This window comes from Eriocheir sinensis, chromosome 5 (genome assembly GCF_024679095.1).
Source record: "Eriocheir sinensis breed Jianghai 21 chromosome 5, ASM2467909v1, whole genome shotgun sequence".
Classification (NCBI taxonomy): Eukaryota; Metazoa; Arthropoda; class Malacostraca; order Decapoda; family Varunidae; genus Eriocheir; species Eriocheir sinensis.
Window position 1 is genome coordinate 15,659,629 of NC_066513.1, and position 14,427 is coordinate 15,674,055.

The 14,427-nt window shown below is 40.8% G+C and overlaps 1 long non-coding RNA gene across 1 annotated transcript; it reads left to right on the plus strand.

The window, feature by feature from the left end:
- On the plus strand, nt 1–3,187 carry LOC126984631 (uncharacterized). Its single transcript, XR_007737162.1, has 2 exons — nt 1–315; nt 2,516–3,187. It is a non-coding gene; the product is annotated as an uncharacterized LOC126984631 (long non-coding RNA).
- Nucleotides 3,188–14,427: the final 11,240 nt, after the last annotated feature.

Below are 14,427 nucleotides of genomic sequence, written 5' to 3' on the forward strand. Positions count from 1 at the left end.
AGGATTATGATTACCCTTTTAGGAAACTAAGTAGCCCGGAGTAAAGTAAAAAGATAGCCAGGAGGAACGTATTATATGCAAGAACTAGGAAAGATTACATGGAGGTAAATGGAATCAAAACAATTTGTAATAGACGACGTGGAGGAGAAAGCGGAGGAAAAGCAGAAGAAAGAGTAGTGGGAGGAGAAAGAAAGGAGGAAGAGGAAGAGAGGGAGGGAGAGCTGGAGAGGTATAAAAGTGGCCCCTGATCGCAAGCACTACACATTCCGTTACACTACGCCAAAGGTTTTACTTCTTGTCTTCGATCCAACAATGGTAAGAGAGAGAGAGAGAGAGAGAGAGAGAGAGAGAGAGAGAGAGAGAGAGAGAGAGAGAGAGAGAGAGAGTATAGCAAAGCCGAGAAATGCCGATTCAGTGGCCATGTTTATTATTTTTTTTTATGCTCCTTTATAGACTGGTGTGATCTTCGTGGAGGAATTTAAGCCTTTAGGTTTATTTTCACCTCTACAACTATTATTTTGGAAAAGTTGGATAATTTAGTTGCCGATACAAGTAATTTGGATTTTATTTATTTCCAAAATTATGTGTTGGGATTTCAAGCAGTAGAGTGAGTAGACATAAATATAAGGGAAGTTCCCTTATATTTATATTTATATCCCTTAGGGAACCACACCTGAACCACACGTAGACTCAACAATAAATAATTAAAAGGCATGAATTTATCTTCTAGGCTCCTTAGATACTACGTACATCAACACTAAGCCTAAGTTCTGGTCAGAAATAAGACTACTTAGCTTAATTTTACTTGTCTGAGGGAGCGTTTTGCTTCGATGCGGGTAACCAGTGGCGTTAACAGCTGGGTGACTACGAGTCGGATTTGGCACGGACTTGGTGATTCTTGAATGCATTAGGTCTTAGTTTAGGATCTGATTCTCACGAATGAGAAGATGCAGTAAATCTTAATGAAGATGCCTCGAATTGAGCACCTGTCACTAATGGTATCCCTTAGCGCTCAGTTCTTGGTCAAGCAACTTTCATAATCCATATTAATGACATCGACGTTGGACTCAATAACCTTATTACTAAATTTGCTGACTATATTATGTAGATTGGTAACCTCAGACCACGACAGGCAAAGCCTCCAAAAGAAGTATGGAATTTCAGCTTGGTCTGATAGATGGCCTGACGGATCATTAAATTAAAAAAAAAAAAAAAAAAAAAAAAAAAAAAAAAGTTCGATTATGAAATATGTGGTGTGAAACCCTAAAGCGTGCAGCTTGTTAAATAAGGACGTAGATGTTAAAGTTGTGTCAAACTTCAAGTTCTCCTAACACTGATAAGGGTAATGTGTAGAGCATACGCTTTGGCTGCGCGTGGCCGCGATGCTCATCTCCGTCGCATTGGCCCTTGAGTCTGTGGTTGGTAAGAACCCAATACCTCGGGGCATAAGGCCAATGTGACATTTGAGTTACCAGTTTATCTTCCCCAGGATTCCCCAGGTCCCATATACTGAGCTGCATCGAGCAGCCCGAAAAAAGGAGGAACAGCTGGGTGAGCTGCACGCCGACAGCCAGGCCGGGATTCGAACCCGAGTCCGCGGATTCGTAGCTAGACACAGTAAACATTGTACAACGAAGGAGAACAGAGTGAATATAATGTTGCGCTTCATTTTAAAAGAATTCTCATTCAAAAATAGAGATTTAATTCCCCACTACTCCACTACGCGAAAGATATTGCTAAATTAGAAGTTAAACTAACGGCAATAAAGATGTCTTCTTCGAAAACAATTTAGTCTATATAAAAAAACAAAATGAGGCTATGATCTTCAAACGTGTTCTCTCAAGAAGCGACGCCTCTGATGGAGAGTGATCTAATGTATTTACAATACCTAATAGCTTTACGCATGTGGATAGATCCAAATTATTTATACTCAACTAGACATCTCGAACGAGAGATAACGACACAAAATTAAAGCGTATATCAATATTCAGACTGCACCATTTTTTCCCTCAACATTACAGCGCGAGATTGGAATAAACTTACACCTTCAGAAGTTAATTGCAATGCGATTGACTAATGAATAAAAAAAGAAATGAACGCCATTTTCACCACCTAATATTAGCTGAGTCAGAAATGTTGACTTGATGGTCATTTGATTTGATGTACTGTAGTCTCATATAGGTTGACAAACCACCTAGTCAGGACCATAAGGTTTTTATGGTCTGAATATCAATGAAAACACACACTCTCTCTCTCTCTCTCTCTCTCTCTCTCTCTCTCTCTCTCTCTCTCTCTCTCTCTCTCTCTCTCTCTCTCTCTCTCTTAGATTCTGTCCGTCTGCTTGTCTATCTTTCATATACCTGTTACATTTTATTCATTTTGCCTAATTTTGTCATTAAGTTCCTATAATGATAAAATATAACATAACCTTCAGTGTATTCCTCCAACTATGCATGTTTTTGCTCCTTAAGAATTAACATTGAATACTTACTGATTGTATCGTTGACACCCACAGATGTTGCGTCTCCGGTGCTTGGCGGTGGGGCTGGCAGCGCTGGTGGTGCTCCAGGCGTGTGTGACCTATGCAGCTCCTTCCCCACAGTTGTCTGATGCTGGATATGGTGGCGATGATGACGTCTATGGGGATGGTGACGATGGCAGATATGGAGGTGAAGGCCATGGCGGTGATGAGGGTTATAAAGGTGATGATGGATATGGTGGTGAGGATGGTTATGGTGTTGATGATGGTTATAAAGGTGATGGTGGCTATGGTGGTGGTGATGGTTATAAAGGTAATGAGGGTTATGGTGGTGGTGATGGTTATAATGGTGATGATGGCTATGGTGGTGATGATAGCCATGGTGGTGAAGGTTATCGAGGTGATGATGGTTTTGAGGGCGGTGAATATGGTGGAAGTGATGGAAGATATGGTGGTCAAAAGAGATAGGATGGGAATGGTAGTAACTTAAAAGATAATCGCAGTTTAACACATGCATATCACCATACTATGCCAAATTACCATAAAACACCATGCTGTCATGCCAGGTTTGTTCATTATTACCTCAAAATCACCTCATCTTTAATTTGAAGTGCTAAAAAAAAGTAAATGCTGTTGTTTATACTAGTTAAATGGGACCTGTTTTGTTTTTACCTTTACACGAAATATATATATATATTAAAAGAAACATCCTGCTGTTTATATTACCCATGCCCGTAGGTTACAGTTACTGGAAAAGGCATTGGCGAGAAAAAAAAAAGAACGATGTTTTAGAAAGTGTTGATGTTATGGCCGGTTAAATAATGAGGATGTTTAATGAAAGGAAATAAGGGAAAGTGTCAGGTTTCCTGATATATATGACAGTTAATTTTATGATTGTTGCTATATAAAGTAAGAAACTTTTGTATATCCCCTTCTCTCTCTCTCTCTCTCTCTCTCTCTCTCTCTCTCACGAGGAACAATGGCGTAAAACTCAGGTGTAGACAAGTAAATTCAGACTGCACCAAATTTTTCTTCACCAACGTTGTAGTGCGAGAATGGAATAAGCTTCCACCATCAGTGGTCCAGTGTAACACGATTGACTCCTTCAAAAATAAGCTCGACCGTCACTTCCTTCAACTTAATATCAACTAGAGTAGAAATGCAACGTTTTGGAGTCTTCTGATTAATGTAAAATCACTTAGGTTTAAGGACAGACCACCAAGTCTGGACCATGGGGTCTGTGTGGTCTGATTTTCTATGTCAATCTCTCTCTCTCTCTCTCTCTCTCTCTCTCTCTCTCTCTCTCTCTCTCTCTCTCTCTCTCTCTCACGAGGAACAATGGCGTAAAACTCAGGTGTAGACAAGTAAATTCAGACTGCACCAAATTTTTCTTCACCAACGTTGTAGTGCGAGAATGGAATAAGCTTCCACCATCAGTGGTCCAGTGTAACACGATTGACTCCTTCAAAAATAAGCTCGACCGTCACTTCCTTCAACTTATATCAACTAGAGTAGAAATGCAACGTTTTGGAGTCTTCTGATTAATGTAAAATCACTTAGGTTTAAGGACAGACCACCAAGTCTGGACCATGGGGTCTGTGTGGTCTGATTTTCTATGTCAATCTCTCTCTCTCTCTCTCTCTCTCTCTCTCTCTCTCTCTCTCTCTCACACACACACACACACACACACACACACACACACACACACACACACACACACACACACACCTGGTCACGTGCCCCTCCCAAAAATATAATATTTTTTAATTACAAAATATAATACTAATGATAATTATTATCATTAGTATTATTATTACCATTATTATTAAAATGCATAAATGGATGATTATCTACCTGTTCGCATTAACATAAAAATTATGTTTAAAGCCAAAAAGAAAAAGACAAACGTGAGGTTATAATAGTACCCGGCCACCGGTGGAAAGTCAGTCTAGTCTCACCCGACTGGTAAGGTGCTACCTCCCACTGGATATACTTCGGACGGCGACATCACCTCCTTGGCGATGAAGTACAAGGGTGGATACCCGAGGAGGATACATTGTCTATTTTTACTTGTTTCTTGTCACTTTTTATCTTGTGTCATTAAGGGTTATAACTTTACTATACCTGGGCTAAATATTGTTGCTTTGTTTCCTATCAAGTATAAGTGTAAGAGTAATGTAAATATAATTTAAGTATAAATATTTAATTTAACTTAATTAAACAAGTATTTACACCACAGTTTATTCACGCTCTGGGAGTTTCGCCTCGCTGACTTGTCTAGTAAGCGTATCGGACGGGTACTGGACAAGGGGGAGAGAGAGGCTGAGAGAGCTGTGGCTGTTCGCTATTTTTTTTTTTTTTTTACAACAAAGGAGGCAGCTCAAGGGTACACAAAAAAAGAAAACAATAATAAAAAAAAAGCCCGCTACTCGCTGCTCCTAAAAAAGAAACAAAAGAGATGGCCGAAAGGAAGATCAAATACGGGAGGAGAGGTGTCCTGATACCCTCCTCTTGAAAGAGTTCAAGTCGTAGGCAGGAGGAAATACAGATGAAGGAAGATTGTTCCAGGGTTTACCAGCGTGAGGGATGAAAGAGTGAAGATGCTGGTTAACTCTTGCATAAGGGGTTTGGACAGTATAGGGATGAGCATGAGTAGAAAGTCGAGTGCAGCGCAGGGAGGGGGAGGCATGCAGTTAGCAAGTTCAGAAGAGCAGTCAGCGTGGAAATATCGATAGAAGATAGAAAGAGAGGCAACATTGCGGCGGAATTTAAGAGGTAGAAGACTATCAGTATGAGGAGGAGAGCTGATGAGACGAAGAGCCTTAGCCTCCACACTGTATAGAAGAGCTGTGTGAGTGGAGCCCCCCCCAAACATGAGATGCATACTCCATACGAGGGCTGACAAGGCCCCTGTATATGGACAGCAACTGTGCAGGGGAGAAGACCTGGCGGAGACGGTACAGAACGCCCAGCCTCGAGGAAGCTGATTTAGTAAGAGATGAGATATTAAGTTTCCAGTTGAGATTTTGAGTTAAGGATAGACCGAGGATGTTTAGTGTTGAGGAAGGTGATAGCTGGGTGTTGTCAAAGAATAGGGGATGGTTGTTTGGAAGATTGTGTCGGGTGGATAGGTGGAGAAACTGTGTTTTTGAGGCGTTGAAGGACACCAGGTTCTTCTTGCCCCAATCGGAAATAATAGTAAGGTCTGAGGCTAAGCGTTCTGCAGCCTCCAGCCTTGAGTTGTTAAGTTCCTGAAGGGTGGGTCTTCTATTAAAAGAAGTTGAGTAATGCAGAGTGGAATCATCGGCGTAGGAATGGATAGGACAGTTCGTTTTGGAAAGAAGATCATCAATGAACAACAGAAAAAGAGTGGGAGATAGGACAGAACCCTGTGGGACACCACTGTTAATAGATTTAGGGGAAGAACAGTGGCCGTCTACCACGGCAGAAATAGAACGGTCAGAAAGGAAACTGGAGATAAAGGTACAGAGAGAAGGATCGAAACCGTAGGAGGGTAGTTTAGAAAGCAAAGATTTGTGCCAGACCCTATCAAAAGCTTTTGATATGTCCAGCGCAATAGCAAAAGTTTCACCGAAACGGCTAAGAGAGGATGACCAAGAGTCAGTTAAGAAGGCTAGGAGATCACCAGTAGAACGCCCCTTGCGGAACCCATACTGGCGATCAGATAGAAGGTCAGAAGTAGAAAGGTGCTTTTGAATCTTCCGGTTAAGGATTGATTCAAAAGCTTTAGATAGACAAGAAAGTAAAGCTATAGGACGGAAGTTTGAGGGATTGGAGCGGTCACCCTTCTTAGGTACAAGCTGTATGAAGGCATACTTCCAGCAAGAAGGAAAGGTAGATGTTGACAGGCAGAGGCGAAAGAGTTTGACCAGGCAGGGTGACAGCACGGAGGCACAGTTTTTAAGGACAATAGGAGGCACTCCATCAGGTCCATAAGCCTTCTGAGGATTGAGGCCAGAGAGGGCATAGAAAACATAATTGATGGACAAAGACTACTTCTTGATAAATGATCCAGTTCTGGGCCTGGATGATGTACATATGCCACTGAATTCAGAATGTGGAGATCACGTTGATCTTCTGTACCTAAAAGTTCCTTGCCAAATGCTGTACATGATACATATGAGCAGTGCTCACAAAATTATCCTGTAACAAAGAAATTATTACTTATTCATGCCACTTTGCCCATTTCATCTGCTACAGCTGAACAAACGTTTTTTACACTTAAACATATAAAATCATGCAGACCGTTAACTATGTGTAAGGAGAGATTGGATGGGCTTGTAAATCTATACATACACCGTGAACTGACCATCGGTGATCCGAATGAAAATTTTGTTACGGCTGTCACTGATATATTTAAAAAAGAAAGAAAAAAAAGAAACTTTATCCTGTAATTTGTACACACACACACACACACACACACACACACACACACACACACACGCGCACACACACACACACTGTAGTGGTGGGATTCAATTTTTTTCAGGAACAGGTTCTCTCACTCCAAGACTCGCTGACAACTGGTTCGCTCACTATCACAGTCTCTAGAAGCAAACCGTGCTGACTGGCACGATATAAGTGCAAAGATTGATCTTTGGGTTGCCTAATGCTACACTCTAGTGTAATGCCATTAAACTGTAGCCCCCCTGTTGCCATACAGTCCCTTCCCCCCTCCCTGTTTTCCAGACACCGTCTAGACACATGTCCGTTTCGCCTATGTTTGGCTGCGTCTTTAGCAACCTCATTTTTCTTTGTTACTAAATTTTGCTCACCAAAATAAATCAATTTAAGTCATTTGTATGCCCTCTCTACCTTTCAGTTTTGCTCCCGACTTAATTGTTCCCCAGAGAGAGCTAATTTAACACTTCCCTCCCTCCCCATAAATCACGTTTTGAGACGCTTCAATTTTCAAACGACACGCGTCCCCTTCTCGCGGACATCGGGGCTCAGTCTCCGTTCATTAGGGATGGGCAAGTACCGTTAATGAACGGCACCAGGTACCGGTACCGGGCAGTGGCTTACCCAGAAAGTTGAAAAGGGGGGGGCCTATATATATATATATATATATATATATATATATATATATATATATATATATATATATATATATATATATATATATATATATATATATTTTTTTTTTCTGCGTCCAGTATTATTGCAAGCGCAGGGATCCCTTACAGCTTGAGGATTCGGGTTAGATCGCTAGGGTAAAGCTATTATTTTTTTTATACATACATGCATTGATACATACATATACATACACTGTACATTTTAGAAGTTTGTTGGTAGCATATAATTACAACATAAATCTGGGAGATTTAAATAATCTTTAAAGTACTAATTTTATGTTACTTGAGTGAACATTACTTTTGAAATCTTGTTCATTTCTGTAATTTGGACTGCAAAAACTTACCCTCGAAACTACACTACTTACTTTAAATTAGAACTACATGTTCTCATAAAAAAGTAATATACTGGCAAGGAAAAAAATGTTATATTCATATAACATGTATAATCTTCGTTTATACAGGCTGCTGCTTTAATACATATTTTTACGTACAAGATACATGAAAACTGGGTCAGGTATTTTATGAATATAAAATAAAAATTAACTAGATGAATTAGATTAGTTACTGTTAACAACAATACAGTGAAACTGGTTTACCTCAAATTTAGGCGTCTGTTCTTACGTGCAAATTCATCAAGGACTTCATGATCAAGATTTGTGTCACAATAGACAAAGTAAGGCCAGTCCATTTAAACGACTTTCACTCATTGCGTTCCTAAGGTATGTTTTAAGCAATTTAAGGGCACTAAAGGATCGCTCATTGGTGGAAGTGCTAACAGGTAGGGTTGAAAAAATTGCAATAAGGTGGAAAAATTTGGATATGTGCCCAATTTTTTGGCACATCCCAATGTCTCAACAACTTGCTTTGACCTCTCATGAGATTCACGACTCTTCCAATAACTCTGCCCCCGTAGATATTCATCTTCAACGAGATCTGCATCTCCATCAAGAAATTTTCCATGAAATTCAACTGCCTTCTTCAGTTCAATAAAATAAGTATCAACTGAAAGAGAGGGAACAAGATTTCCCAACAAAAAACTCCTAATGTGTTTAGATGCAAACCTTTCCGAGAGTTGTGCTAAAGCAGTGTCCGAAAATGGGAGAAAAATAGCTCTTCGATAGTACTCCTATGGAGTTGCTGTTGGAGGGTTAGCCTTAATTATGTTTCTGATGACCACTGATTGTTCAAGGCTTCTGGATGATATCTTCGTACCTTTCCTCAGCTTGGGGAAAAAGTTGGTTGAACTTATTTCCATCACGATAGGACTGAAATGCATCTATGCAGCTCTGTACACTTCCAAGAGCACCCATCAGTTCTTGTTGTGACCCCTGCAGCTTTTCTGGCAAGGGTTTAGTGACACTTAGAACTGAGGTGAGCACTTCCAAACTCATGAGAAAACCTGGGTCACTTATTGCTATAGATTTGGCTTGGCTGTTGATTCTTCACCTAACGTGTTTTGCAGTAATTATTCTTAATCATTATTTCATTATTTACCTATCTGATTAACTGAATTAGCCGGGGCATCAGCCGAGTCAGTGGTGACTCTCTTACACCAGATAGAGTACGTACGTGAAGCGTTTTCTGGCGTTTTGTGACCAAGGAGGAAATATGTAAAGAATGGAAAGGCACAAATCCCAAGCCTGCGTGAATTCAAGAAATGACACACGCTATAGAAAAAAAGTACTACATAAACAGAAAATGAAGTCTATCGATCATAATTTTCAGAAATTTGGAATTTGTGGTCAGAAAATATTATACGGATAACATGAATAGGCAACGGCCACGTGAGCCTACGTCGTCAATGAATGTTTCTCAAAATAGATCACCTGCTCTTATTCAACTCAGCAGCTCCATTGTTCAAGTGCTGAACATACAATAGTTACTCGGCCACTCTACACTGTCCACTGTCAAGCACAAAACGGTCATTAAAGGTGGTAATATAGCGGCAAAGGTCGACGTCACAGGTCCCATACGCGTGTAGTGTCGCCTGCCACTCCCCGTCATAATACATAATCAATTATTACATACTCACCACTGTCACCAGACAAGTTCGCTTGGTGCCTCAATGGTATAATTATATAGTCCTCCAATCACTTTGACTGCACCTTACACCTAAAATCAAGTAAATCTGAGAGGCAAGAAGGAGAGAAGGCACACTTACGACTTTCGTGCTCTCTCTCTCTGCCAGAGCCATCCCAATCTCGTATTCCTCTTCTTCCTGTCTCCCCGCTCCCGCTACAAACACCCCTCCGCCGCTTTCAGTTGACAGCTTGACATCGCACTCTACACACAATTTTATGAACCCATCATTTAACACCTTACTTTTTTTCACTCAGAGCACACCTTATATCCTACCATTAACTCAAAACCAAACCAAAGGGGAAATAACTCGGTCACTCAGTGCCACTGAGCTTTCAACTCCACACACACACACACATTCGTAATCGTAATACTAATATACATATTCCTATTATTTTCCTGTAACATTTATTTATTCATTATTATTTTTCTTTGCAAAAGGGGGGGGCCATGGCCCCATGGCCCCATGGCCCCCCCCCCTCGGTACGCCACTGCCGCGAAGCCTCATGATCACTCGGGTGCCGGGAAACCTCATTATCACTCGGCACTGAGCATTGCCGCTAGTACCGGTACCGTTTGGATCTTAGTGATGCTCGGCGCTCGCCCGCCTCCATGTGGTATCACGCGGTATGGGCCCTGTGTGGAGACGCTGAGTTACTGCCTCGCTGACCGTCTCCCCAAGTTCCCACCATTTTGTCCTGCTTTCCGTTTCCATCACAGCTCCCGTTTCCATTATATTATTATTTGATTTATTTATTGGAGTTACTGGATAATTCTTGATGTCCGATTCTTTTTCTTTTTTAGGTTGCTAATAAATATTGTTATTGTTATTAGACTATGATGGTGATCTCTCTCTCTCTCTCTCTCTCTCTCTCTCTCTCTCTCTCTCTCTCTCTCTCTCTCTCTCTCTCTCTCTCTCTCTCTCTCTCTCTCTGAATGAAGTGAATATTTATTTTTTCGATAGAAAAATAGCATGCAAAGTTATTATGGATGTACTCGATCATAGTCTAATAACAATAACAATATTTAGTAGCAACCTAAAAAAAAAATCGGACATGAAGAATTATCAATAAATCCAATAAATAAATCCGAGCAATCTGGTACCGGTAACGTACCGTTTAACTGGTACCGTTAGTACCGGTACTGGTACCGGTACCTGCCCACCCCTACCGTTCATCCGACATACGCCCTATAGGTAAGACCTGCCTTCACGTTGCTCGTGTTTTCCCCAAAAAATATTAGTGAATTCTCATTCTTTCCCTTGTGTTAATATATTTATATATACCTACATATCCAGTGTGTTAAGTAGTTGACTGAGTCTCCGTTCATCCGCCCTATAGGCTCGTCATGTGACTCATCGGCGACGCACCTCTCGTCCCCAACACACACACACTCCCCAACCCCCTCTTCACCCTAATCAACATTTAATACGTAGTCGTTTTCTCGTTAACCTGGTGCGCGACCCTAGGTTCCACTAGTACTTGTCAATGTCAATTGTAAGTTCTTTGTTAACATATTTTTACATTAAATCCTGTTAACATATTTTTACATTAAATTCCTTTATAATATATTATCCTTTTCACTGTTACCCCATTAATACCTAAGGAAGATCGGCCAGACGGTGCACAGGGAAACCGTGCCTAACGTCCTCCACCCTCTTAAGAGTCTACGCTACCCACTCGAGTGTTTTCTCCCGTCTTTCATCCGGCGTAGTTTGAGTGTCAGTCTTATTTTCTCCCCACTGAGCTGTGGTTCGGCCCACAGATCGTGGTGGTGGTGGCAGCTACCGTTCATACTCAGCTACGCGGGAACAGTTAATCAAGTTAGTTTAATCAGATTCATGTTTAATTATATTATCCATCAAGTATCAGTCAAAAGAAGAAAGTGTGCACCCCCCTAAGATCTCGGGGCACTATACTAGGAAGTGAAATTATTGACTTTAGTTATTTTCCCAACTTTAAAAAAAAAGTCCAAATAATGGTTAAAGCATAATTAATACTGAGCAGACAGTATATGCTTAATGACTATTAAAATGTTTGGGTAGTTGCAAATGTTATCCATTAGACCAGAGGTTCTTAACCGGGGGTATTCATACCCCTCAGGGGTATGGGAACCAAATGCTGGGGGTATGGGACTCAATCTTTGAATATTAAGATATATTTGATTTATTAATAATGGTTAGAATGATACATTAGAACTAGCACTGCTATTCAATATTTATAATTTGTGTTATTTTGTTACTAAAATTGATTAATACTCAGTTGTATTACATTTCTTTCTCTTGAATATATATTATAATATTTGGAAAGCAATTAAGTGTGGTTCTAAATATGGGGACAGGGCCGTAATTTCTTGGGGGACTAGGGTGGGTGGGGGCTATAGCCCCACAATGATTTCTATACCGGCTTCAAAATCCCCCTAAAACTGCTTATTTTTCAAAACTTCTCCACCACCTGCGCATGCTCGCTTCGCTCGCCACCCTCCCCACACCTCATGAACCTATGATGCCCTCTAGACCCCCAAAATATTTGGCAACCCTGTCACGAACGTCTTGCAATTCTTCACTGTTTTGAATATGAATGATTGTTGAGCTGTAGGCGCCGTCAGAGTTAGGTGATGATGATATCAGCAGTCAAGCGAAGGGGTATGTGACCATACTGAGCAATCCAATGGGGGTCTGGGATCATGGAGAGGTTAAGAACCCATGCATTAGACTATTACCAGTTATGATAATGTTGTGCTAACATCTATAACAACTGTTTGCAATTATAAAATATTTATTTTCTGTGCTTCAAAAATCTTTTAATTAGTTTATTAATAATGTTTATTTTTTATATATTTTGCTGCATATTATTAAGCAACCTTTACTTGTGAGGGGTAATATGGTTATCAAGGTGATCTTGACATATTTAAGATCACCATTCCTTATGTCGTGATGAGTGACTACAGAAAATAATAGCTACAGCCTCAAAAACAAAACAAAAAAACAAAAACAAAATCCTACCAGCTACAGTGGTGTCTGCAGAAATGTTGTTTTTGTTGTTGTTGTCAGGGCCACGAAGATCTGAAGATCATTATGAGCCCTGGGGAAGTCCTGTGAGGTTATCACAGGCGTGACAGCTGGTCTGTCTTCAGGAAGACACAGGTGAGGCTGATGACAGCTGGTTGCCGTGAGGGGGAAGTAATTCAAGTAAACAAAACCAGCTGGCAGCGGTTGCTGTCGGTGTAGCCTTTGTAACGGTGCTCTCCTTCAAATCCGTAATGCCGCATTCGTCTTGAACCCGTGTTCGGCTCTACCCGACATCAAATCTGGTTTTAGTCGTGTTTTTGACTATCAGAAGCCAGTAACAGATATATGAGGGATTTACCAAAATAAATTATAAGTAAAAGGTGTTCATGGGTGAAAAATTGAGAACCCCTGATTTAAGCTAAGAGTAACAACCGGTTCTCGGGATTAAAGAAATTCCAAGAACAGGTTCTTGCGAACCGGTGGGAACCGGCTGAATCCCATCACTGACACACACTGTGACACACACACAAACACACATGCACACACACACATCTCTCTCTCTCTCTCTCTCTCTCTCTCTCTCTCTCTCTCTCTGTATATATATATATATATATATATATATATATATATATATATATATATATATATATATATATATATATATATATATATATATTATTTAGTCATCGCTTTTGTCATAAAATTTGTGCCCCTTATGCTACAGTGAATTGAATTTTTCATTTTTTATTTTATTTACTAAAGCACTGCTAATACAAATTACATCGAGTAAGTAAACTCAGGAGCAAAAATTTTCTCCCCCAGCTTCTTTTTCACATTCACTTCACAAAAACAGTTAATGAAGCTCCTCTTGTAACCTAACATATCTTAGAAGTACAGTATGGAAGACAGGCTGGGATGAGAAAAATTAGTAACCCAGAGACTAGCCTACAATATCTGCCTAATAAAGTAATACTCGTAGGTAAAGTGGGGAGCATGCGATATTGCTGCGCGTTGCATCGGTGCTCATTTCCGCCTCATTGACCTTTTAAGCCTGTGGTGGACTCGTATCCACAGCCCGGGGACACTTGGCCCCATGCCGTCCGGACTCCCACAATTTACCTTCCCCAAATTTCCCCAGGTACCCGTTTATCGACCAACCCGAAAGGAAGGATGATCAGGAGCAATAGCTGGGTGGGCTGTGCGCCGATGTCACCTAACGGACTCGAACCGGTGCCCCGAGAAGTGGTAGGCGGTCACAGAAACCACTCAGCTACGGAGGCGCAGGGGCTGGGGTTTAAAGAGAGAAAGCCCATTTTAACACTCCTTCTGCCCGGGAATAGAACCCAAAATCTTTATTCAGCCGAAAAAATTCGGTTGCGAGCCGAGTGCCTAGTGCCCCCCCCAAAAAAAATATTTTCTAGATCCGCCACTGCCGGTTATTACCAGCCTGTCCACTAGTCGTTATCAATCCAGTTAAGGCTAGTAATCCTTTTTTGGTATTCAACCATCATTCCCTGGTTAATGCTAGATAGTTACCATCAGTGTCGATAATAGTCCATCATTATTCGGCTGTTATCCCTGTTAACCATTGCTAAAGAACACCTTTGGCCATAATTGACCTGCTGGTTATTCAACTGAATAACAGTAAGCCTCTTATTGCCTTGTAACATTTTGTCGTTTATAAGGCCTCTAGCAGGTTTCACTTATAGTTTGTGGAACTCTTCATCATGGCTGCATTTAACGCCGTAGAGTTTACTGGTTAC